The sequence below is a fragment of the Phasianus colchicus genome, chromosome 7, assembly GCF_987193195.1.
Source record: "Phasianus colchicus chromosome 7, bPhaCol1.hap1.1, whole genome shotgun sequence".
Taxonomy (NCBI): Eukaryota; Metazoa; Chordata; class Aves; order Galliformes; family Phasianidae; genus Phasianus; species Phasianus colchicus.
The window spans coordinates 4,303,945-4,331,591 of record NC_143442.1 but is presented as its reverse complement, the minus strand read 5'-3'; the positions used below and the strand labels follow the sequence as shown (position 1 = coordinate 4,331,591).

At 38.5% G+C, this 27,647-nt stretch overlaps 1 long non-coding RNA gene across 1 annotated transcript; it reads left to right on the top strand.

Annotated features, from left to right (window-relative positions):
* Positions 1 to 1,025: 1,025 nt before the first annotated feature.
* On the top strand, positions 1,026 to 27,330 carry LOC149917187 (uncharacterized). Its single transcript, XR_016467983.1, has 3 exons — positions 1,026 to 1,084; positions 2,030 to 2,135; positions 26,881 to 27,330. It is a non-coding gene; the product is annotated as an uncharacterized LOC149917187 (long non-coding RNA).
* The last annotated feature ends 317 nt before the right edge of the window (positions 27,331 to 27,647 follow it).

Below are 27,647 nucleotides of genomic sequence, written 5' to 3'. Positions count from 1 at the left end.
CTAAATGGGCTTTTTGAGTACTTGTGTGGTATTTACAATGATCCTTACAGTAATCACTAATATTTGGTATTGAGAAAAAAATTATGTTTCTCTTTTGATCAGCATTTCATGCTTTTAAAAGGAGCTGTGTTTCTACGTTAAATGGAAAGTGTTTGCTTCTGACTGATGAAGAGCTTTTTTCCCTCCCTGTTTTGTGGTGGAATCTTTTAACGTGAAATAAGAAAGTGAGGAAAAATGCAATAGTTCAAGAGAAACAAAACAAGAATATTCAGTTGGAGACTCTCAGAGAATATTACAGCTGCATTTGAAAATAGATTATAGTATTATTTTGTTGTTTTCTATTTCAGGATTGCACTAAATTTTCTTTATACACCATAATCTGGTTCTTTTCTTGCCTTCTCTGTGAGTCTGATGGGGTGCTGTTTATCCTAACTCTCACAATCTGGAGGAGGATGATTAGCAGTGATATTTGGAGGTAGAAACAGTTCTCTTGGGACCATCACCTGACATGTACGACCTGCCATATGGTTGTGTGTGCAGGTGATCACTGTGCTGGTCTCGGACACTGACAGGATTTCAGGACGTCAGTTTCCCAATAGAAAGAGATCTTTTGTATCTCTTCCACTGCAGGAATGTAAGAAGACAAAGTGACCAGCATCTCTTACAGCAATATTCCCACTGCGCATTGCACACATTTATAGTAAGTTCTGGATGTTGAGTGCTCGTGAAGCTGAGACTCCACAAGTATTCTCTGAGATGTCTCCAAGTGCAGGTCCCAATTATGTTAAGCTTGAGTTATGCAGAAGTTAGTGGAAAAAAAAATATCTCAGGTTTCCATATCCCAGATGAACAAATGGCAGAACTGTATGGGAACTGCTGAATCACAGCCTGAACCTCTGATTGATCACCTGGGGCGAGCAATGAGTCAGCCACAGGAGCACAGGTGAAGGCAATTCACCTGTACTGCTGGAAGGGGTGAAGCCTGGCTCCACTCTCCTAAACCCATTTAAGAGCTGACTACCAGTGGGAAGGCTCTCTTCTGGATATCCCTCCTCTGGAGTTTCATAGCAAGCCCAGGATATGGGTAAGCATTCTATCTATTCTCTTTTGGTATAACAACTGCTTAGTCAAACTCTGTAGTATATTTTATAATTATAACATCTGTACATTTATTGATAATACACAGGACAAAGTTTATACTCAACTTTTTTTTTTTTTTTTTTTTTTTAAACCCTGGCCTATATTCCATGAAGGGGAAGTGTCCTGGAGGGAATAAGATGGTATTCTACTCTGTAGTTTAAAGATAAGGAAAGCTGTATCTTTGTGTATGATGGAGTACAGCTTGGAAGTGGCCTTTTGTTGGCTCTGGTTTACCACATGGCAGTACTAAAGCAATTTGTGATCTGTGAAAACAGGTGACATCTTAAGGGACTATCCTCTGAAAACAACACAGTGGGTTACATCCCATATCAGATCTAGAATTTCCACTGACCTGACAGTGTTGATGTTTGTGCTACAACATAATCAAACCTAGGGGTTTGCCCTTGTATTCTTTCAATTTCCTAAAAAGTCACAGCCCTAAAAAAGCAGAAGCAGTCTTACAACGTACTCAGAACGCATAAGGATTTAGGAGGTGAGCAGGTAAGAATATTTCTAAGACTATTCAACATTTTCTTATGTATTTCTTCTGGGTCTAAATCTTCTGTTAGATCTGTACTTGGTAATGTAATTAGCCAAAGTCTGCAGCGATAGCCACTTAAGCTACCTGGTTTCAGGGATGACTGAATATCTCTCAGCCTCTTCAGTCCATTTTTACAAATGTGCAAAAAATGGGATTACTGGGAGGCTTTGTATGAGTTTCCTTAGCTGTAATTCCAGAGGAGTTCTTAGAGCTGTTCATCTAAGAGCTTGTCTCTGGAGGTTGATGACTCTCAAATCTATCTTACCAATTTAAATGTCTCATCCTTATATATCCAGGGTTGAGGGGTAGAAATGCCACTTACCCTTTCCATCCCCTTTTTGCTCTCAGAGAAGGATGATAAAGCTACCAGGAGAGACAGATGAAGATGAGTGGAAGGGTTAGGAAGGAGGAGAAAGACATTTTTCTTCACTCAGCCCAGCTTGTGCTCTAACAGGTATTTACAGTCTCTGGCTCTTGGTGCTTGTACTCAACTGTGTCAATCTGCTTCTATCCACAGGCTGACTGTAGCTAGGAGCAAGATAATTTATCTTTCTTGCTCTTACCCTTGTCTGTGTCCCCGCACATTAAGTATGTTTCTCAGGCAGCACAAATATGTGTGAAATCTCTTGATTGCCTTTGCCCCGTGTGAAAAGGCATTGTGTGCTCTGTCCTTGACCAGCTATTGTTACGCTTTATAGCTGGCTGATGAATTCTCAATGCACAAGCACAAATTCTGATGGGTTGAATGAAAATATTTATATATGTATGCTCTGTACAGGAAGGGCACAGTTCTTGGTGACACTGCTACCTGAGAGCTGCATGGCACTCTCTGCTGGATTTTCATATTCATGGACTACCTTCTTAGCGAGCATGTAACTGGACTGCTTATAGACTGCATTGTTTCTGTGTTCTGATGTATTAATGCTTTTGGGTGGGGAAGGTGCTGTGTGTTGCTGTTCTTCATGAAGATTACTTCTCCCTACAGAATAGGTAGCATTGTTGGCACCTCTATACTTGCACTGGGCATTTCCAATTGTTCAAAACATAATGGTTGGCAGAAATTTCTTCCTTGTCAGCTGCATGGATCAAAATCAGTGAATTTTTTTCTAAAATGTGTCGAATTTCTGTGAGCTTTTTTTCCTCAATAGCTAAGTCACTAGCTGTTAGCGAAGACCTCTTAGGAAAAGACAAAGACTAAGCTGAAGTTAGGGAGAGAGATAAATTACCTTTGAGTGTTCTTGTTCTTCACTGTCTGCTTAATGGAGTCTTCCATAAATATTTATTGAGCTAAAAAGAGTTTGTACTGTTGTTACTCAAAGAGCAAAATCATACAGCTTACAAATTTAATAGTCAGCGTCTCTCCAGAGAGTTGGTCTTATTTTTGGTGGTCCTGTGTGGACTTGTACTCAATGCTCTATATGAATCCCTTCCAACTTAGGATATGATCTGATTCTATGGTGTGTAGTAACTGTTGAGTCACAGCCTGAACCACTGATTGAGCACCTGGGGAAAGGACCCGGTCAGCCCTGGGAGCACAGGTGAAGGCAATTCATGTGTGTGACTGGAAGGGGTGCAGCCTGGCTGCGTCTCTTTTAGACCTCATTTAAGGGCTGACCCCACTCTGGTAGGATCTCTGGTTGGAGATCCTAATTCTTCAGAGATGGGTGAGCACTTTTCCCTTTTCTTTATAACACCTTTCCATTGTGTTAGCCTCTTTGTCATTACACCTCCTGTATCAATGCCTTGGAATGGCGATCTTTCTAATTGTTACATCTGGTAAAATATAATACCTTCAATTTCAGAGAACAATGTCAGTAAAAGAATGATGTCTAGAGATTTTGTAGGAATAATCTGTAAATAGAAGTATGAGTACATCTATATCCTACCTTTTGAGACACCGATAAATCACCTCTAAGTGTTTAGTTGTAAGATTATTGGGATAGTTGTACAAACAAGCCCAGTTCTAGATTCCCTTCTTTTTCTTCAATGGCAAGCCAAGAGAATTGGTGAAAATGGCAGGTTTTAGATTCATCTAAAACATGCACTGATCACCATCTTCTATCAATGTGTTGTGGTTTTTTTTCTGATTGATTTGGTTGGTTTCTGTTTCTTTCTCTGATTTTTGGTTGGTTGGTTTGTTTTAGCTCTGCAAAGCGGTTATTTAAACCAAAATGGCTGAAGGACAACCAAAGATCAGAGATAGGTACATTGAAATAGCAAAGGGCTAAGTACTCACTGGATTAACAACATTGATGTTAATAAATCAGTCTCATTTTGTACTGAGAAATATTCGCCTTAAAGATTCAAAATCCAAGGTTTGACTAATTTAATCATTTTTAATTTGGAGAAAATGCTTGTGAAGTATCATGCAGTACAGATATTAGTACATGTGATGTCTCTGAAGTTCTCGCTTCTAGCTCTTTCAGATGTGCTGTGAACAGCATTATGGATTTAGTCCCAACACTGTCTTCAGGAGAATGTGAGCAAGTTTGTGTTTTGCAGCTGTAAACAACAGAAGCCTACAAAGATAGACTGAAACACTAGAGAAATGTTGGGAAATATCAAAGAAATACCCTTGTAGATTGACAAAATGAACAGGGAAGCAGTATTCTGAAGCTGCAAAAGTTAAGCTTATATTTCAAATGCTTAATACAAATAATAAATATTTAATTAGGATAAAGTATTGTATGTTCTGCACAACTCTTCTGCAATTAGCGATTTTTCATGTGTGCATTAGGAAAATTGTGATCTACATCATGAAGAAAGTCCAGGAAGCCTTGTTTCTGAATTTATGTGCTGCTCTCATCTTATAGGCACAAATGCATGCCCACTGGATAGAATGTTTTCCTATGAACCAATGAAGAGCTGCTAACAGCTGTGTTGATTGTTTTGCATCGCTGTACAGGTTCATTACAGCTTGGCTGGTAATTATTGCCTTAAGATGCTATGGAGACTTCATCTGGGTTTTGCTTACATGCAGTAAGATGTACTCAAGGCAGCAGAACTCAAACACTGGGGTTTGAATATCACTGGAAGGAAATATTTACTTCTGTCTGCCAGTGTTTGCTTGAGGTCTGTGTTCCAGAAACCACTTGAGTCAGGTTTAGAATAACTATTTCTGTAGGAATTTTTTCATTTCCCTATGGGATAATATTAAGCTGTCTAAAATCCTTGACACGCTTCATTTATTGGTCTAGAGGATGCCAAAATTCTTGAACAATTGGGAATACTATGATGTAGGAACAGCTTACTTTCTCCTCGTGTGGGAGTGAAGTGACCCAACAGAATCTGGATTTAAACCCAGTCTCTTTAATGGTGTAATATATTCTCCAAAAGAAGTTTTAGATGATGAAGGAAAATTTACAGAAGACCCGCATACCTGTCCCCCTGAGATATCTGATGAACAACACAGTGCTTTGCTTTTCTCCAGATCAGACCTGCGGGAACTGCCTTTAACTATTTACGAAGCAGCAGCAACAAAATGAGTCACGTATTTCCATCCAAAATTGTCGTTACTTTGGGAAAAGTTTGTCCATGTCGAAAATCTTTGATCCTCTTTTTGTAATTTCAATTTTGATTGTATGGTAGTGATGCTTCTGTTGCTCGGAGCGGTGCTGCTCCCCCACCACTTTATCTGTTGTCTGTCAAAACCATGTGTTGACTTCAGATGTATGTGCATCTCCCGTTGAATTCAGCGGCACTTCTCAGCCACAAGGATTCAATTATCTGCTGCTAATGGCCCATCCATTTTGCAAACACCTATTGCTTTCTCTGAGTATTCTCTTAGCTCATCCTAGTATTGACTAGGTTTATCTGAGAGAGATCTGCTGAGCGTGCTGTCAGGATACCACTTACCGGTGTATCTCTTTTTGATGTTCTTCTCTCAATTCTTATTTTAGTAGAGTTCTTATCTTTCCTACAACAGCACACGTACCACTGTGCTTCTATCTATGCACACATCTTAAGAAAAACTGTGCAGAACTTTGACTTCAATGACTTCTCACAGAAAATCTTGTCAAAATTTGAAGTAGTGTCTCTGGAGGAAGCTAGGAAGACTGCGGTGAGCTCTAGGTTGCAACTAAAATGTTATCAGCTATGTAATGTCCTAGTGGAGCAGACAAGCCCCACGTTTTAACATTTTCCCCAAAAGAACACCAGGAACTATTGGTTACAGAATTGAAGACATCTTGGCTGCAGAAAGCTGAAAAGCTGAGTTAATGCTGTGGTGTTGCTGACTCTTTGGTTCAGGCAGAGATCCTACCATGATAAGTGCCTGGACTACACAGCATGCTCTCCAGGTGGAGAAGCTATTGAAGTATGAAATAACTGTGACTGTTCCCTCCACAGAACGCACCAAACCATTACTTCTCACATCTTGTCATGGCAACAGCCCCTTCAATTGGTACCCAAAAGCTGCATTCTCGTGGCAGGAAGAAAATGTTGATGTATGTTTTATATTCAAACACCAGTGGACATTGCAGAGAACTTACTGAGTCCCCAATGGCAGCAGCACAGTTTGGACAGCATATCATTTTCCTCTGCTAACCAGTCTACAGGAAGTTTAAGTCTTTCACATGTTCACCTTGACAGATCTGGGCTAACAGCATCCCTGACAGCCCAGCTGCCTTGTGTCTCAGTGTCTCCAATTGGATGCAGGTAGCATGTTTTAGAATGGATGGAAAGCTGAAGAGAGCAACTAATTTACTCTTGTGGAAGAGCTGTGCTTTTGTGAAATCCCACCTGCTGTGGTGTAACACTGCCTGGTCATGGTTGCATGGGCTCACATCTTGATCCAGAGTGTGGCCAATCATCTGAAATGCAGAAAGGGGACATATTCCTTTCCTTATGTTTGTGTGTTTCCTGCACTTGCTGATTACTTCAGAAGACAGTGAATTTTAGTTTCCGAACCATGATATGCAAGGTGCTTTTGTCTACTTTCCTGGCAAATGTCATGTGATGTTCCTTTTGGTGCATAACATTGACAGTAGTCTCAGTGTTACTTAGTATTACTTATTTATCAGTTCAGTGACTCCACTATGCTAAGGCAAATAAAAGGCACTGTTTTCTGCCACAGAGGATAACATCGTATTTGCATGCTTGTATTTACTGATTGATCCTCATTAACATAAATTTCTTGGATTTCATCAGGCCATTGTCTCATTCATTAAAATTGCATGGTAGAAACAAAGAATTCCACATGGTGCTTCAAATCAGGGTCTTTCCATGTAGAGGGCATGTAGACATTTTGAAGGCATGTTTGTTTACTGCCCCAAAACAGAGCTGCCTCAAGTTATGGTTCTGTACAACCACTTGGGCTCCTTCTGAGTATGGATGAAGACTGCTATTTCAGTCATTCATATCAGTTCAAGCAAAGAAAATTGGATGTTCTTCATTCCATTTTAGTGCTATGCACAGGCATGCTCTGTAAGTAATAAGCAATATTAATTAAATCAAACTTTGGCCTCTGCAAAACTTTCCTACCCAGAGTAACTAAGTATGAGAATTTCTCCCTCTTTGGTGCTGCTGGCGCCATCCCAACATATTATGCTTATGCAGATAGAAAAGTTCTTTATCGCACTGCAGCACTTCCCACACGGGAATAAGCTCTTCCAAAACACGTCTGTGGCAGCCCCTGTTTGTTTGCACTATCTTTGTGGCTGTTTTGCTTTCGTTGCAGAAGGCGTGACTCAGCCAAGCAAGCTGCTGGAGGGAGGGGAGCCTCGTGTCTGCTGGGATGGAGAGGCACTGGGGTACAGCACAGCAATAGGTCCTTTGGGAAGAGAAAAGTGTTGGGATTAAGGATTGGGTCTGAAGAAATGCACACTAAGAATGAAATTTAGCATAGGCCCCCATGGAAATACTGTATTCAACACCCCTCCAAACTGCAATAATATAGGAACTAAGTCTCCTTTGTTATTCTGGCATGAAGTTATTTTTCAGATTAATTATTGCATCCCTGCAGTCCACCAAAGTCCCTATGCTAATTTGATTTAATTGCTCTATTCTGGACAGATATCTCTTGGTGTAATCTTTCCTTATTCCTAGAATCTGTTTTGTTTTACTTTTTCATGTTGTTGAAATATAGGGGAAGGCTAAGCATAAGCTGATGATGAACAGACAGCCATAGGTCGGCGTGCAGTGTTTTGTCAGGTATTTTTTTCAAGCTGCCAAATAATGAGGAAGATTCAGTATTTGGAATGTGAGTGCAGCAATCATCATGCAAGTAGGATGGTACACAGCTGTTCAGACTCAAACAAGTGGATAAATTTCTCTCTACTGTTCTAGAGGGATGCTCAATCTCTGAAGCCATTGGAGCAGGTGGAACAGCGATGGGTGAAATCAAATGTTATTTGTATTCTTGACAACACTAATTTGAAGTAACTTAGTGGGTGAGGTGAAATGGCTGAGCTCACAGGCATTGACTGGTGAGAATGAATGGTGACTCAATCTGCTCACTGACAGTTAAAATTAGGTCTAAAATGGCCTGACTTCTTAAAGACCTTTGCTGAGCTCATCTGCATATCATAGCAGCAAAACACTAATCTACATCTTCACCTCGAAATAAAGCAGTGAGTTGCTCTTGTCACCTGAATATGGGTTCTGAACAGTGTTAGGAAAACTGCTGTATTTAGGGTATATGTAGGTGGAAAAGTAGGTAATATCCAGCTGTCTTTGTTGGTTTGCAAGAGGTAAGGTAGAAAAGCCTGATGGGCAATACCAACTTGGCTCTACAAGGGGCTGCAGTAAGGCTTGTGATGGCATCTGTGCTCCTTCAGGCATTTCTTGTACAGAGCATTTTTTTGGGTAGAACCATGCAGAAATACAGAAGAACCCTGACATGTCACTCTTTGCCCAGGTAGTAGTCCTCAGTGCAGAGCAAGTGTCACCAGAGAGCTCTACAAAGCAAAGTCCAAGCCCTGAGGGCATCTGCCATCACGTGGAAAACTCCAGAGGGGTACAAAACAGACTTCTACAGTAATGCTGCAAGACATTCAGTTCATCTTGAGATTAAACTTAATGTCTGCTCTGAAAAACCTTCATAATACAGTGTGGACTATTTGCCTTGTAAAAGTATGTGAGTAAATCACGAGCAGTTGCTTGGGCATCTTTAGTAATTGGACAAGGGGGAATGGTTTTAAACAGGGGAGGTTTAGATTAGATATTAGGAGGAAGTTCTTCACAAAGAGGGTGGTGATGCACTGGAACAGGTTGCCCAAGGAGGCTGCTGGTGCCCCATCCCTGGAGGCATTCAAGGCCAGGCTGGATGTGGCTCTCAAAGTGGAAAAGGAGGAGATCTGATGTTCTGTCCCTGGAAATGACTGTTCACTTAGACTTTGTATTTGAAAACTGATAAATCGTAGATTTCATGATTGCGTAATATTTTTTTTTTGAATGCCCACGTTGCTAAAAAAGTATTATAAAAGCAAGGCAAATTCATATGTTGAATTAGCTCCTGCAAATTACTGTATGAGAAGAAACACTGTATGAGAGTTTGTCAGAGAAGTATCCATTTCAATGGATTCTAATGTGTTTGCTCTCCTCGTATAAGTGGGGCTTAACTGAAGTTAAGATTGCTTTTCACTTGCACCGGTGGAACTCAGTGTGAATTGCTGAAATCATGGTTGAATAAACCTATATCAGATGACTGGACCCTTCACTCTTGGAAAGCTATTGGTGAAGTCAGCTACAGGATTACTGCATCCAGAGCCATTGTAGAATTCTTAATCTTTGCCCTGACACCATACTGTATAAAATGAGTAAACTGTCTTTAGTGAACTGGATTCAGACTGCATTTTGGCTAAGAACTTGTCTGTACTGGTATGTTCAAAATCTTGCTGAAAAAGGTATGGTAACTGTGATTAGAGCTTTTAAGACTTTCAAGTGACCAACTCCACAGCTTTCCACCATGATCTTTTAAAAAGGTTTGTTAAATAGGGCATTGAGCTTGCAAAGCCTTGTTTGTTCTGACATTTGTAAGTAATTCACATTGAGTTTCAGTCTACTGGACTTTGTTATTTGCATTTCAAAGATCCTGAGAGTAAGCTTCTCTGATTTAAAAAAAAAAAAAAAAAAAAAAAACAATTCCCTGCCCCCGAAAACTTTGGCAGTTGTTAGCTGAAGTGCTGACTCATCAGTGATGTCACACTTTTGAAACCTGCCTTGATGTCCAATTAAGGATTTTTGAAATGAAGCGCGGTGCAAAACCGAGAAGAGCAAGGAGAATTCAGCTGACAGGAGATTAGCAGAGGGTCGGAGTTGGATCTAAAAGGGAACATTATCCACGGTGCATCCCCAAAGTGCCTTATTGCAGATCAGAGAGCTGCAGGAGTGTACCTGCTTGTTAGAAGGTTTATAATACAATGCACAGGATTTATAAATAACTGCTGAAGTCTAATATATCTTTCATTAGCTGACTAGATATGTTTTTGGTCTCAAGTGGAGACAACGCATTGCTAATACCCTGCTAACCCATATCCTGCCTTGCAGCTGGTGATAAACTGCCAACACTTGATGAAGGGCTGCACGCAACAGTTAAACCAATGTTCCAGTAACAACAAAGGAAAATTAGGGCAAAAGACTAGAAAAAATGTTGGGTTTTTTATTGTTTGCAAAGAAAAATAACTCATCACGAAGCACAGTTCCCTCCCAATATCCATATGAATGTTAAGGTAAAACACTATGTCATCTTCATCTACCATTACTAATGACCATTAATAATGGAAAAGTAGATACAAGCTTTACTTGAAATAATGTAAATAATAACCCACACTGATAAATGAGATAAACCATATTCTGAACTTCAGTTTTCTGGTTTAAAAATCTACCTCTTTGATCATGGCATAGTGTTGAAGAACACTCACCAGTTTGCTCAGGGTAGTGGTTCCTATGGACTGATGGGGTGTTGTATAAGGTAAATCCTTAAGTTTGGTGCCATTAGTTAAGCAGTTTGGTCGTGGAACCAGAACCTAAGAAATGTAATTACACATGTTCTTGTACACTCTATTAAAATATTGATGTTTTGCCTGGATATCTTCTGGTCATTCGGGAATATACCTGGATTATTCTAATAAGGTAGATATTCATTATTGTATTAATACTATGAATGTAAGTTATATTAGTGGATCTGACAACCTCTGTGCCAAGGAGTTGAAAATTTTCCCTTTTTCTAAATGTCTTGACTAACACAGGAATTAAACCATTGATCCATTTTGGAGCAGAAGGATCTATGCTATTTGTATTCCCTTCTTCTTGCTCTACCCCTTTTTAAATAATTTAAGAATAAAATTAAGTTAGGAAATTTCCCAAGAAAATGTTCTTCATACGAAACTAGACTTTTTATTGTTTTGTTTTGGCTTGTTTGTTTTATTTTTAGGCTCTTGTGTAACAACATAATATTCCAAAAGATATTTCAAAATACGAAAGAGGAATAGTCAAAATTAGTCAAAACGTTTTTTCCTTTACTTCAAGTGTAAAGGAAATTATAACAATAAATTAGCCAAAATTTACCACTTCCAAGAAAAGCTTTTCCTTTAATATTTTTTGTACTGGAAAACAGTTAAAATATTATAAAATTCCAATGAGATATGAAGATCAACTCAGCACATTTTGGGGTGTTTTTTCTTTTTTCCTTTGGCTAGTATGTAGCATCTGCTGATGAATATGCAGACTCAGCAGTCTGCAGTATGCTGATCAGGAATTGACAGAACTATGTGAGAAAGAGACAGGCTTAAAACTGCTGGGACTCTTAAAGCCTAATAAAGGAACGAAAGTGAAACCAATACATTTTTAAGTAGTTTAAAACCACCTAGTGGAGTTAGCTAAAGTAAACTAGACTTAAACTCTTCCTCCTGGTCTTGGCAAAAGGCAAAAGAAATCAGTGATCAGTTGCAAGATCTCTCTCTTTTTGAAAATTAAGCTAATAATGTGCATCATGAAACCTTCACTCTTCCAGTGCAAGCATACAGAGATGTATAAATCTATTCCCCTATGATTCTGCACATCATAAGTCAATTTACAATTTGTTGTTTATGGAATAGTGTCAAGCCCTATGCCTGAGAAAGAGAGAACCAAGTAGCAGTCAAAAATGGATGCTTATGATAGTTGTTCTGATGCTATTCAAGTTTATTTCCAGTTCCACCAATGTCTTCTAATGTCACTATATGTTTGATTTAACAAGGCAACTTCTATCTGGTCATTTAACTTTTAGAATATCTCAGAAAACCTTTTTTCAAGTACAAATGTATTATTAATACTACAGGAAAAAAACATCATTACTATATTGACATATGAAAGATGAGTATTATGAGAAAAGTATTCATGAATTTGCTTAACAGTCCTGCTGCTCCAGCTTTTGTGCTTGGTTGTTCTTATAGTGGGATTAAGAGATATACATTGAAATAAAGAGCAGGAGTATCTGATGAATATTAAGAAAACAGAGACAACTCCAAGTAGAAGGAACTCTGCCTGCTTTTACTATGTCAGAGCCCTAAAAAGCCAGGCTTACTGCTTCTGCCACACAAAGTGTCAAGGTTTATGCAGTATAAATTACTGCTGAAGTCCTAGCCAGACTGCATAAAACACAGTGACAAATGAAACAGAATATAAGAGCTCCTGCAGTGATATGTGCAAGATGACTGGAATGTTTTATTTATGTCTCAGTTGCTAATTATATTAAGCATTTTCATATATTTTTCTGAAAAGAAAAAAAAAAATAGCAAATAGAAACACTGGTTTATCTGTAGGTCAGGTTCTGTGCCAGAAACTTTCAATGTGGTCAACCTTATCTTTACTCATCCATTTATCTTACATAACTTATTTGTGAGAAAATAGGTTGGCTTTTATTGATAAAATGTATTTCTTTGTGATCCATAAGCATAAGTCTTCTGCATGGGATGTCTTCTCTGTTCTATGCACTGTGTTACACATTCAGCACAAAATTGTTTCTAAACATATGGTGATTCTCTGAGAGAAAATGTTATTTTTGCTCATTTTCTTCTCAACAAAGCAAAGACCTGAAGGACCATTTTATGGAATTATCTGAGAAAACCCTAATGTCACCTGTAATCTGACTTTGATCTTTTGAGAGATGAAAAGTGAAGCCATGAATGTCAGGACTTCAAGATTTGAGCCATTCTCCTCATCCCCACTAAAAAACAATATGTACTAAGATGTAATAACAAAACCACAGGCTGGTTCTCATGGGTGCATATTTGGGGAAGGCATAAGAATCTGAATGTAAGGAGCCTGCAGTGTTCATCCCTTCATAGGGTGTGGGACTGAGAAATGGGAGTCTCTGTTCAGGTCAGCAACCTCTCCAGCTGTGTCTTGAGCACTACATGCTTGACCTCTGCTTTATGTTTGCAATGACTTCCTCCAGTTTTGGTTAATTCACAGTGATCAGAGAGGGCATTTCGCATTTCTATCCTGAGCCTCTCAGGAGCCTCGTTGTTTGTAACCATGGGAAAGCAGCCATCGTGTTTGCTCAGAAAGGAAGGTGAAGTTGCAGTTGCACTTTAAATTCAAAACAGCTCTTTTTCTGTGCTGACCTCCCTATGTAGACAAGCCCTTTGTGAGATCATCTGCAGCTCTGATGATAATGGTGGCTTTATTTTCTTATATTGGGCCTTGGGGTGCAAGAGCTATTGTAAATCCTCCTGCACTTGTGCATGTTATTTCTCTTTATTCTTAGCCTAATTCACATTTCCTATCCCCTAGACCAAAATACTGATGTAAATAAGCTTCTTATTTTCATTTTTCAAAGTTATAACTCTGCACAGCGTGATACAAAAAAAAAAATCCAAATGATTTCTCTTCTTTTTCTTAAGCAAAGTGTGGTGGTTTTTCTTTTGTTTTTGTTTTATTCAAGGTGTGGGGGGGTGTTATATGAAAGGTCAAATGCTCCCTCTCACGTATAACTCATTTAATAACAGAATGATCTTTCTGGCCATCTGCTTATTGTTGAATTAATTGTCAATTAATTGTCTCTTAATTGAAGCATTTGTTTTCAATTTTCAAAGATTAGCAGGGTATTAAATGAGAGAGGTCAATACAATTTGGGAGAATGTTTTAAATTTTGCTTATAGAAGCTGGGAATTGTAGCTTTCATTAAACATCACTCTGGTATAATTTGTGTCATTAAAAATGGCAATTTTAGCCAATTACTGCAGCTGTTTTGACTTCATTTGCTTGAATGATTCCTGATCCCAGAACTTGAAAAGATCTGAAATCTCCCTATTGCTTTTTGCTGCTATAGCTAGTTTAAAAAAAAAAAAAGAAGCATACAAAGAAAAAAAAATAAAATTATTAGTTTTTACTGGAAAATATAACTCTTTAACAAGCAAAACAAACAAATGCTAATATTCATAAAGGTAGACACCAGACCCTAATTAAGTTGCTTTTAGACCAAGGCAAGCTTACACAGGGAAAAGGCTGATGGAGTTGGAAGCATGAGCTTGGCTCTGCATGAGGTAGGATGAAAAGATCCCAAGTGCTTACGGATGAGAATTCAGCACAGGAAGCACACTGATGGAGCCATGGTGGGTGCAATTGCACTGGGCAGATTATAAATGCACTTAAATATATAGGGACTGAGCTCTTATACCTTCAAGAGTTGTGTGAGCTGCTCTGAATCTCAGCCTGGTACCAGCCATTGATGTTACCATCAGCTTTTCAGTTGTGGAGCCCTGGGAGCTGAGCCTGGCTGATGCAAATTGGCCAGGAGCTCCCTGATAATCCATGGCTGCTCAGCACTGCTGGTTGCTATTTAACATTTTGCTTCTGTTTTACATTTCTTTAAGTAATTTAGATGTTTAGATTGAATAAGGGATTGATCCCTTGATGTGTTTGCTTTATTAAAAGGAAACTTTAGTTTTGGAAGATATATTTTTGAGGGAAAAAAAGCTATTTTTTTATTCCCCAATGAGCTCCATAGTAGGGGGGAAAGCTGCCTGAGTTTAATCCAAACTATAGCTTTCCTAATCAGTGATTCAGCAGATTCCAGAGGAAAGTATTTAACATTTAGGGTTTGTTATTGCATGTCTTTACCAGCTCTATCTTCAGTAAAATTGCTCAGTACAAAAAGACATTTGTTATCTCTATTTTGATGTTATTTCATTTAAGAAACCACTGTTCTCTCTTCAGATGTTAGGATGCAGACCAGAAGGGATCTGATTTTCCCAGTATCAATTCCTAGACATCAGCAATTGTGTACATAAACTGATACAAACATTCATTTGACCACATTACATCTCCTATCTAATCATAGAGAAAAGTCTTCCAAAGACCAAGCTAACAGAGTTTAGATCAGAAATATCAGTGCCTGAGTAGATAATACCGATTGCTTGAAGAATATATTATGCTCTCTTTTATTTGATAGAGAAGAAATTAAATTTGATTTTGATGTTTGCATGCACTTTGTCTTTATGAGGATGAATGTATATTCATCCATCACTGTATGAGGAAACTCTATAAACTCTACCCTTGCTCAGCCCAGACAGACTTATTTGTCTCTTCTCAGACATATGAACTTGAGTATTCAGAGTAGCCACAAGGTAAATCAGGTCATAATAGATAGCCTATGATTATCATATTTTGCAAACAGATAAATAAGACATCAAGAAATGACAATGTCCTGTGGTTTTTCTCCTGTCAGTCTGAGGCACTGTCTGCAAGGGCAGCTCTGAAATGGGAGGCTGGAAAAATGCAGTGGAAAAAAAAAGGGTCAGGTGTTTGACTTTGGGGTTTTGGAATTTGAGCTTAATCCCTGGAGAAGTGAATCCAGAAGCATGGTAAGATGAGGGAATACATTATTTCTCTGTATAGCTCTGCAGTTTGTGAGTAAATTGCCTCAATTGTGTGTGATAAGTGTAGGAAAAAGGATGATAAGGCTGCCAGTGAATATCAGGGTCTGAATCGGAGATTCTGGAGGGGATTGTGATTCCTTTTACTTACAGCAATTAGTGTAGTGTATATATTCAAAGGAGAACAAAATGATAATGTATGTTACAAAAGCTCAAATCCCAGGCATGTTAAATAAACCAGGAGCAAAGATAAATCTGCTCTTTACTCGCATTTAGTGTTAAACTACAGAATCCAACAAATCTTTCCTGACTAAGCTCATACTTAGCAGCTGGGAACCTGTTTTCACTGGGTTGTGCCTGCTGGCTTCACATGATTTATTTTTGATTTACATTAAGTGTGAGTGGAAAATATGGCCTGATTGCTTTTACTCAACAGTCATAAAGATGGCTTAGAGCACAGTGAAGATCATTTGGAGGTTGTACAGTAAGGTCTTTCCAAATAAAGTCATTGTTTGTTAATGGTATCTCCAAAATTAGTTAGAACAAAGCACCGAAATAGAGCATATTATTTATTTTTAAATAATATGCTTTGCTGAGGTCTTCACCAGATTCTATGTTGAAAGATCTTGCAGAGGAAGAGATTTAAAATAAACTTTGTAGAGAGTAGACTCTACATCTGAAAATTAAGGATTATGTACAGTAGAAAAGCATGTTTTCCATTCTGCTGAACATTCATAAAAAGTCTGTCCCTCCAGTGATATCTATTTATTTAATATTAAACATTGTGTTAGGTTGCATGTATCAAAGTTCTGGATAGGGATTCTATTGCTGAAACTGGGAGACAACAATTCTCTGATAACCTAAGTATTGGTGTTGTATATTTGCATCTACTTGTTTCCTTCCATAGAATGGAATAACCCTTAACAAAGGCATCCCAGGTAATGTTTTGGTACATTGAAAATCAGAGTAAATTTAATCTTCAACCACAAAATCTGACATTTTCCCAGAAATATTGTGTTCGTTGTCAAGATTCTCTGAGAGAGGCTTAATGCATTTCATTGACTAATCATGGCAATTAGCAGGTTTGCTATGCAAAAACTGAAGAGCTAGTCTGCACAACAAGTAGTTGTTTCTGTGAAGTCACTGAGCACAGTAAGCAAGGTGAACATCAGCTCTTCATGCTTTTTTTTTTTTAATTTTACAACTTTTTAATGTTGTCTGATATGCTGTTAGGTCAAAAGATCCTGCCCCCAAAATATCCAGATTACTACCCTCAGGTGCTTTCATTAACTACTCTTCTTGCAAGCACATCTTTGCCCAAATTACTGCTTTGTATTTTTTCATACTGATTTCAGCAGTTTTTGTCTTATTAGTGAAGTATGAACATAGCTCGAAACAAAGCAATTCCTACAGGTATACTAAATGTTCAATATGTTGCAAAATATCGTTGTTTGTCTTTATAACTAGCAGGTAAGTGTATTAATAAAGCCCTTACAGGATTTAATGAACCTCCACCACCTTCACCAATATTTAATTCCCTTATGTCAAGCAAATTTTGGAAGCCCTTTTTTTTTTTTTTCCTGCAAAATTGAATCTTTCATAAAATCATTGTAGCTGTTAATTTTATTTTTTTATTTATTGACATTCCTTTGAATTGGCAAAATGTTAATCAAGATACAGAGCATCATAGGGTGTCTTTATTTTAAATGTTAGAATCTTGTTGCGTTTCTTTGGAAATTGAACACAACGGTTCATGAGTTCTACCCTGGATGATATTAAATAGGTGTTTTGTTCCTACTGTGAGAGAAACTCTTGCAGATGAGAAAAATGTGGGATGTGTGATGTGTCACTGCAGTGTAAAAATTGTCTGACTTGTGTTACAAATGGCTTTATCTGCTTCAAAGCCATTGAAGAGAAAAATTGCCTTAAATGATTGTGGATTAATGTTCTGCCATATGAAATAAGAAGAGTGTCAGCTACAGACCACTGAAAGTAAGAGGTGACATGCTCTGCAGACGTCTGTCAGTAATATTGGGGGAAAATGCTGTGTTGTCAGAGAGGACCTCAATTTGAGTGACATTGGCCTCATGCTGCCAATTCAAAAATGTCCTTGGAATTTATAAATATTATCAGTGGCAAATTCCTACATTATCTGTTACACATGGAGGTCTTCTATAGGAATTCTCACCTTAAAAGAGAAGTAGATACTCATCATAGAAGTAAAAAGCTGTTCTTGGGTTGCTGAAAGAAATCCTAATTTGAAGCTTTAGATATGTGCTGAAAGCTTTGTAATCCTTATTTATGTTAATATTCTCAAAAGCATGGACTCAGTGCATCATATCACAGGCATTTTATATGGAGTGGTTTCACATTCTGAAATCAGTTATGAGCCTGGTCAAAGCAATAAAAAATAACCAAGTGGAACATTAAAGTGGAATGAGTAGATAAGCACACAACAATTAGCACTTTCTTGTCCATGCAACTTTATTTCTGTTCTTTTCCAACCCTGGTGATTCTATGAAAAGACCTCCAATATCATCCAGACTGTCCACTTAACACCACTATTTCCCCACTAACTCATGTCTCTTAATACAGCATCTGAACATTTCTTGAAACATTTCTTTTGCATGTCTGTTCTGTATGTCAGATTTCACCTGGCTATGAGGACACTGGACATGAACAGATGTGGCTCCTGACAGTCACCTCCCAGTACCAAGCACAGCCATGTGCCACTGCTGATTCTGTTCATTTGTTTGGTCTCTCAATAGTCCTTATTGTTGCCCTACACAGAAAGGAATTTTAAACTTATGTGAAGATTCTTTGAAGCAAAGCCGCAGGCTTATTTTCTGATTTGAAAAAACTGTTAATGTTTCAGAACTTATTCAATTTTTTTGAATTCTGACATCTCAAACAATGATGATATTTCCTTGGAGGTGCTTTTATGCTTGAATTTTCAGCTGCCTGCTTTTGCTTGCCTTCTGTTCAGCCTTGAGAGGAAGGAAGCTTGCTTTGGCCAGCAGTGATGGCTCAGCTCTGGGGAAAAAAGTTACAACACTTTGTCAGGACTTTTTACCACTATTTTCTTTGAAGAGCTGTATACCCAACAGAACTGTTTTATGTGAGGGCATATATGAGGGTGTAGTGTCAAGTCAGGTTGTTTGCCCCAGGCTTGTGGCTGCTGCCCTTCTTCCATCCTTGCACTACCACAAGACAAGTCTACCATTCTTCCTGCTTGGTTGTTTTGTAATTCCTCACACTGTTTTTTTTTGGAAACAGAGGAGTGGTCATGCTGGTTTATGAAAGGAAGCAGAAGAATGTAAGAAGTCAGCCTAGAGCACTTTTAATTATCGTGACACTGATGGAGAAGTGCTGCTGCCAGGACTTGTAGATATGTTTTTGCTATAGGCTCTGTTGCATGTGGTGGTTAGGTACAAGGATACTGTGATCTATGTAACCTGTTGTACAGATGTGCTTAAGCTACAAATGATAATTTAGGAAAAATGAAAAAGTTGGTATGGAAATCTCTATGCCTTCCTGACTGATTTGATGAAATTATGACTGATCTTTCCACGAAGACTTCAAAGACATATTTCTGATATTTTTATGTAGGTTTTTTTTTTGGCAATGCTGTATAATTGCCACACCAATAAGTTATTTTACACTGCAGTGTAAAATAACTCACTATCAGGAAATGCCAATTAAAGGCTGCATTACAGCAACTCCCCTATGTCCAACAGATGTGTTAAAGTGCATACAAATCTCTGACTAGATCATGAGTTTCTTCAGTCCCATTCTAAAGACAAATCGCTATCAACTTCATTTATTGGGAAGAGATGCCTCAAAGATGATATCTGGAGCTCTTGGAAGAGTTGAATCTAAGTGTGCATCGCACAGATGGGAAAAGTTAGTGCTGGATGTGGGTTGGATTTTGATGACAATGCACTCATTTCACCATAAAAGGTGAGAGAAAAAGAGTAAATTTACAAAATAACTGAGTTTGTTGGGAGAACTGGTGGTCTCCAGACTGACGGTACTGCTGTTTCAGCAGGAATTTTGTTAACAAGGGCTGGAGCCATATAAGAGCAAATGTGAGAAACAGACTCCTTTAGCTACTGTGATTGATCATCAGCATTGCCAGAGGAAGCTCCTTGAGTTCCTTCCATCGGAAGTAAAGACCACATTTCTGTCACACCATCACACCTGTGCTACAGCATTTACTTTGCTTTTTAAGTCCAGAGGAAGAGAGGGCAACAGGAAAGAGGAGGTGTGAGACAGATTCTTAGTTGAATCCTTTTCATCTCTATTGAGAGAAAGATAAAGCAACTTGTCAGAAGGATTCAAAGGCGCTGAGAGGAATGCGGCTATCAGATGTGTTCAATAGCTGCTTTGAAACTCTGAAAAGTTTTCAGTGAGGAGAGGAGTCTGGCAGGTTCACCACCCAAATGGACAAAGAGCAGAACTGGGAGGAGAGGGGCATGAATACCATTGTGTGGATGTCAGCCCTTCCTTTCCCTGTTTTCTGTGGCTGCATCATAATATGTGCATCTCTTTGGGTATGAAGCAAAGCACTTTAAGAGAGTGATCCAACAGCGTCTTTTGAGTATTACTTTGCTGATGGCGTTCAAACGTTAAGAGGAAAAGCAAGTTTCCACTGTTTTCAGGCTCAGGAAAATCCAATTAGCAAACACAAATTCTCTTAAAGTCAAATTAAAATCTACTTCTATGGGATGATCATAATATGTCTGCATGAAGATACGAGATGTAAAATGTACACATATGCTTCAGAACCTTGAGGCAAAATATACATCATGTCAGCAAAAGGGGATTGTTTGAATTAAGGATAGTGATTATTTACAGCCTTGGAGCTTTATTTAATGATTATTTAAGAATGACACTTAAAATGCTTGAATACATTTAGGGCCTATTCGAATATTTTTTGTTGTGTAGATAAAGTAGTCTTTTTTTTTTTTTTTCTGAGATGGCCTGGTGGCTGTTACTAGTGGTTTCTTTGCTTAATGCCAAGCCAGTGAGCCCTCTTGTGCCAGTAAGTTAGAGGGCAGGAAAATGTGGCTAGTGACCACATCCAACAAGCTGTGTCATCCTCTGCCCAGCTGTCTGGCACTTTTGAGCCCTTTCTGCCTGTTTTAAGTGATTAAATGCAGATTTTTAAGCACCAGTCCACGTGCACTTATTTCACAAGCAGATAGCAATGCAAAACACAGAAAACAATGGGTGAAACAGCAGTGGGCTTACAAGCACAAATAGAATTAAATATTTTGAATATTTAAACTTCGGTGCCTGCCAGTTTGGCAGGCTAGACTTCTTGATGTGGCTTGGGTGAAACTCACCCATGAGCCTGTTAATTTAGACAGCCAATGTGAATCCCAGCAGGGAGCTGCTGCCTTGGGTTTATGCACTGTGGTTTTGCATCTTTTCTCTTCCTTCTGCCCACAGCTGGTGATATTTTCTTGGAGGCTGGACTCAACCTGGGCTTTGCTTCTCCTATTTCTCTTTTAATGTCAGGATATCCTGAGCCTCCTTACTGGGGGCTGTTTACTATCAAATAGCTCCTTTGTGTTCCTCTGATGTGCCCTCAGAGCCTTGTCCTCTCAAAGCCTTTGGTAACTTTGCTTTGTGTCTTTGCAAAGCCAGCATCACACATGCGAACCATGGTTGACCTTGGTGAATGTGTATTGAGGTGGCAGTACTGATCTGGCCCTGAAATTTTGTAGAAAAATGCATGAATATAGGAGTGGCCAGGCACAAGGCAGAAATAGAAGTGATTGGTGTCGTCATTTCATAGGGAAAGGATGTGGTTACTGTAGTCTTTTATTTCATTACCATTTGCAAGGCTAATTTTTGGAAATACATCTTTTTATTTGGCTGAAAGAGCGCATCAGATGGTAGCAAATGCGGTGATACATTTTGTAAATCATTACTGTTTACTTTTTTCCCTGTATTACTTTCTGTCCCTACAATTTTGTTGATGATTTTGGGGTCAGAGAAAGCACAACAGCATTTCTGCAGATTCCATAACTTTGGTACAGGAAGGGATTATGTTATAAAGCAAAATGTGACATAAGTGGCCCATACACACTCAGCGAAACTCCCAGAGAGCACTATATGTCACTTTTCTCTTACCTATTTTGATCTTTCCTGTTGTGCACTGGTAATGTGAGAATAGTTTGTGCAGCCACCACTTCGTACCTTTGTAATCAAGGTCTTTTATCTAATAAGAGCACTTCAGTAGAATATGTTACTTCTGAGAAAAATTAAATAATAGTTTTGATACACCTTTAAGAAATCTCAGTGTGTGTCCAAGTTAGATATATTTCATACATCTCTTCCATAGGAAAAGAAACACGTGAATAAGCCGTGTTGCAGATATATTGCCATTGTTCCTGCAGGGTAGGGGATTGTAATCTTTTATAGTAAATTTTAAAAAAATGAACTGTACTGATAAATTTCGTGTTTTACAATGAACACACTCAACATGTTAATCTTTTATATGGTCATTGTCCAGAAGAAATATACATGGCGGATAGTTAAGACATCCCTGTAAGGCATCAGGGCAATATGCCTTCTATTTTAAATTAGGGTAGCCAAGCAGTTTTATTCTTTAAGGCTGCTGTAAAAGCTTATCTAAATGAAAGATATTAAAAGGTGAAGTTACATACAAGAGTGTTTCATTAAAGTCTTCCTGGAAGGTGATTCTGTTTTTTTAATTCTTGGTGTATCTTTAAGGGTATAGAATAAAGCTAAGGAATTTGTACTGGCCGAACAAGCTTTGCACATTTATTGCTTAATTGAAGGTAATTGGCCTGGCCAAAGAAGCGTAGACCTTGCCATTCCAAGATCATGACATATAAAGGTTAAGTATCACTTCCAGTAAAACCTTCTCAGGGAATTTAAAAGTTGCAGTACGAAGTTTGGTAAGACATCTAATTTTCTTGCTGACTGTGATTTTGCTATTTTTAATTTAAGGTTATTCTGGCATTTGATTTTATTTATAACAAGTATAACCTGATAAAAAATGATTATTAAAGCATCTAATGTTACTTTAATAATAGCCTAGATTTTTTGGTGTTTTCTTTTTCATTTCTCTAAATGGCTGCTAACTTGTTAAAACTTATCTCAATGTAGTATAATTGTGGTGAAATTGCATAAGAGAAAAAAGATATACTTCTACCAAAAAAAAAAAAAAAAAAAGGATGGGGGAAATTTCCTATTTCCATCTGCAAATAGGACAAACCTGCTTCTTGGACAAAACAAATTGTGAAATAGCCACTCATCAACATCAGTACACTGAAAAGTTCATAGATATTTTACATTGCTACCTCAGAACTATCTACCATAATTTGGTGGCAATGCTCGTGTAACACAATTTATTTTGTGCTTGCCATAATAAACTGAGTTAGTGACTGACTTAATTCTCAGTGAAGGCTCATTTGAACTTGGATCCTGCAGGAAAACTCTACTGAAGTGCTGCATGTGCCAGCCGTAAGTGCTATACATTAACTTATATAGCATTTCTATTAGGAAACAAGACTTTTAGGTATTTATGACTAAGCTGTAAGAGTTGTTTGAAGTGAAATGCAAAGACTTTCATCTTATCTAACAAGTTTGCCTCTCCTATTTTCATAGAGAACCAATTTGTTTTATCGTATTGTGTGTTTGCGCTGCAGTTAGTAATTACAAACGTAACATGAAAGATTATAGTTTTTTGCAAGTTATAATTGCACTGCCCATATGTCCTTGTAATATGGACATATATGCTACCTCAGATGCAGCTAGTTTGAACAGGTCTAGGCCTATATTAGCATAGAATATATCTTCCCTTCATCCCCAGTTCTGTGTGTCTAACCTCTACCCTTCTGCCACATAAAAAAAAAAAAAAGAAAAGAGAGAAAAGGGGAAAAAAACATCACCAAAGTGAATATCAGTGCTGGCACAGGAGAGGGTCTGGGTGCATGCAGCCAAGATGAGAGAGGAAACCAGTTATAAAACTGTGTGCTCTATTTAATTTCTGTTTAATAACAAAGTGAAAAATTTCGTATCACGAAAAATGGGGAAGGATTTGTGTTGTTTTCCCAGTGGCATATACTGTTCATCTTCGGTTTTCACCATGTTATGAGCTGCCAGAGGTCATTTATGGCCACATGAATAATTAGAAAATGTTCTTATGCAGGTGGGTGTGTTCTCTGCTAATCACATTTGTCCTTCTAAAGACAGAGGAAAAAATGTATGTAATTTTTCACAACACATTGTTAATTAATCTAACATCTGAACATCCCTTCTTACTGAGGCTTGGCGTTAAAGCACTGATTTGGAAATAAAACCTTAGTTTTATGAACACACACGGCTCTTCTCATCATGATCATTCTCCTTAATTATCAATCGCTCCTTAATTAGCACTAGCATTTTCATTCAAGTCTAATACACGGACCCTATGTTGCAATTATTTTGTGCATGGAACCACTGCAGGTTCCTGATGGAGGACCCTCTAGAGGCTGTGTGCACAAGAATCGTAGAATCACAGAATGGCCTGGGTTGAAAAGGACCACAGCGATCATCTAGTTTCAACCCCTCCACTATGTGCAGGGTCACCAGCCAGCAGACCAGGCTGCCCAGAGCCACATCCAGCCTGGTCTTGAATGCCCCCAGGGATGGGGCATCCACAACCTCCTTGGGCAACCTGTTCCAGTGCATCACTACCCTCTGTGTGAAAAATTTCCTCCTAATATCTAACCTAAACCTCCTTGTCTTAGTTTAAAACCATTCCCCCTGATCCTATCACTACTCACCCTCATAAAGACAAAGGAGAAGACAACATGGCTTCATATCTCTGTGGTGCCCTCTGCTCAGCAGCTGCTTCAACCCAACTCAGCCACCAATGATGTTGCTGTAGCTCTCAGCAGTTTCAACTTTTTCATGAGTAGTTCTGGCCATGGCACTGAAGACATTTAGCTATGCATCTTTTTAAAAAATTATTTTTATTGTCCACAAGGATAACATTCTGAGGCAGGAAGGTCATAACTCTAGTAGTGAAATGACTAAGACTTTTTGCCCTGTAGTGGGAAGAATTTTGAGAAGTTTCATTGGTGGCATTTATTACTCTTGTACTGCAGGAGCTGTAGAAGAAGCTTGCAGTGAGGATGAGATCTTGGCTGGGAGGGCTGCCCCTTAGCTGCATACACTGCATCTCAGCACTGCTCTGAGAGACTTGAAAATAATAATACTTTATGTGGGATACAGAGCAAAATTAGATATTGACTAATAAAAATTTGCAGTGGTCTGTGGTGTTGTGCTTTTCCAATCTACCTCAGAAACATCAAAATTACGGTGTTCTCTTTTGTAAAGGCTATGATCAAGCATTTCTTTTATAAGCCCTGCTTTCAGGCTTTTGAAACAGAGAGCAGAGGAAGAATGTGAGACATGTTCACTTAATCCTAATGCAGTGCAGAAATATCTCACCATGTATGCAATAAATTTTCAAATCGCTAAACTAGGATTTATTTATATATTTTTTTCAAAATGGGGAAGACTTGAGAATTTGCTTCAGGTGAATATTTTCATTTTAAAGGTGGGTTGATATTATCTAACAGATTGGGAGCACTGGAAATGCTGACCAGAGCTCCAGAACCTGTGTGGATGCAATTATTTATTATTATTATATTTGTAAAAGCTCATAGTAGTCTCAGGAAAGTATTGGGATCCTCTCCTATCAGACTCTGCACATCCATAATGAAGAAATGGACCCAACTGCAAAAGTTTTATCTCTAATTTAACTGATCGAATTCATGGCCTCATTTTTTTCCACTTTATGGGAGAAGGAAGGTGAAGAACTATCTGGCATGTAAAGCACATGGAAATGTATATGGCAATGAGCCCTTAGATTAAAAGTTGTTGGGAACGTTTTTCTCCAAAGTCAAGTGAAACTTGCTTTCTGTCAGAAAAGTGCTGCTGGTGCCACTGTCAGGTAACGTAATTTTTATGGGCTCTGTCATTCAGTTCTCAAATTCTCTGCCTGGTGCAAATTTATTCAGCTTATGGTGGTAGAAAGCACGTTATGCTTTTGCTTCATTAAAATAAGATTAGGAAATCATATTTCTGAGATAAAAAACAAGTTAGGAGGAGGGATTTTTATAGTTCCTCTTTTGTGTGTGTGTAGGGGACCCTCCAAGCCCAGTTCATCTCCCCTTGTGCAAAAGAGGATTTAACTGCATGCAGAGCTGTGTCTTTGTCTTAAACTGAGTAAAAGCATTGCAACTAAGACAATAGTTCTGTTTGACAGTGTTTATTCTCTAGATTCCCTTTTACAGAAAAGGTCAATCCCAGGTAATCCTGCCCATTAGATGTGCAGGGTGAGAAGCCACAAGCACCTGAGCCAGCAGGGAGATGCAAGTTGGCCTCTGGAGCCCAAACATCTGCCGATTCCTATCTCTGCTCTGTGTCAGACATATTTTTGGTAATGAGAGATCATGTGTGATAAACCAGGATTAACAAAGAGGCAAGAAGCTCCCTTGGAGGCTTTATGGCAGCCTACAGCTCCTCTTCAGGAGCAGCCAGGCAGTGCTGAGAGCTGCTCTCTGGTGACAGCGATAGAGCCTGGGGGAACTGCATGGAGCTGTGTGAGGGGGGGGTCAGGTAGGGTTAGGGAAAGGTTCTACATCAGAGAAAGGTGGGCATGGAACAGCTGCCCAGGGCAGTGAGCACTGCCCCAAGCTGCTGGTCTCACAGAGCATTTGGACAGTGCTCTCAGTACCATGGTCTGATTTTTAGGTGGTGCTGTGTGGGGTTAGGGTTTGGACTCAATGACCCTTACTGGGTCCCTTCCAACTTGGGTTATTCAATGGCTCTACGACTGAAGTGATTGAATGGGCTTGGAGCTACCTCTGATACACAGCAGTGCAGACACAGTGCTCCCATTTATACTTGAATTGTTTCTTAGAATAACTTTGTTTGACACATTGCATTCCTACAAATGATTTTGCTTTCTGCAGAAAAAATCTGCATTTTTATACAGATAACATGAATTTAGAATAAACTAAATGAACTAGAAGAAATAATATATATACATTTGTATTTCTTAGGAAGGAATAGATTTATTAAAAAAATAAACTTCTGCATTTAATTTTTTTGTGAAACATTTTAAAAGCCTACTTTATCCTTTTGTATCATAAAACTCATTTCCTTCCTTTAATGACTTCTCACAAAAGTCTAGAGTGCTATAAACTCTAGTTTTATCACAGTAGATTTATGTAAAATATTGCTAGTATTTTCTTCAAATCAATAAGCAATTTTCATGCCAATAGACGGTAGAATTGGTGTGCTTTTTTGTAATTCAAAAGTAAATCGTATACTTTCTTAAAACCTGAGACAAATCATTTTTCCATACAGATAAAACAGCAGAAATCTTGCAAGTTCCTGCTCATCCTCTGGCTGAAGTCAATGGGCAGCTCTAAGAGATGGCTCTTCTGCCACAAATAAGTCTATATCAGGGAGCTGAATGGCACTTACTGTCAAGCCAGATTTCAGATTCCAGAGTAACCATCACGTAATTCAACTCAAATTTTGTTTTCATCTGTAAGCATTTAGGCTATACAATATTATTGAGATCTCCCTATGTTATATGATATATATATATATGTATTTGCCACTAGAAAATACCTAAGATGGTGTGTGCCTTAAATTAATCTTATCACTTGTGGCTCCTTTCACTGAGCTGTGACCCGTGAAGCGTCCTGGGCTTTTGCTTTTCTAGTTTACAAATATATGAATTTATTACTTGAAAAAATGACCTTGCTTGTTTAACTGCTTTCAAATATGTGGGCATCTTACCATGATTAACTTGCTCTTTGCTGGTCCAGATATTTATGTATGCCTTAGTGGCACACCGTTAAACTGCGCCTTCAGGAAATGGAGATACATAGCACAATAGCCACCTCCCTTGTTGGTGTAGTGGTTGATTTAGGCTACAATGCCAGTGAGAACTGAAGTCTGGACGACCCTACTTTGGACCAGCTATTTATTCTTACTATTTTCCCCACTAGCACCTGTGCAGATATATGGCGGAAAATTAATCCAGCAATTCAGTATATATGGCTCCAGCTCATGATTTGGTTATAGAAGTGCTAGTGTTAGCAAAAAAAGTAGGGAACATTAAT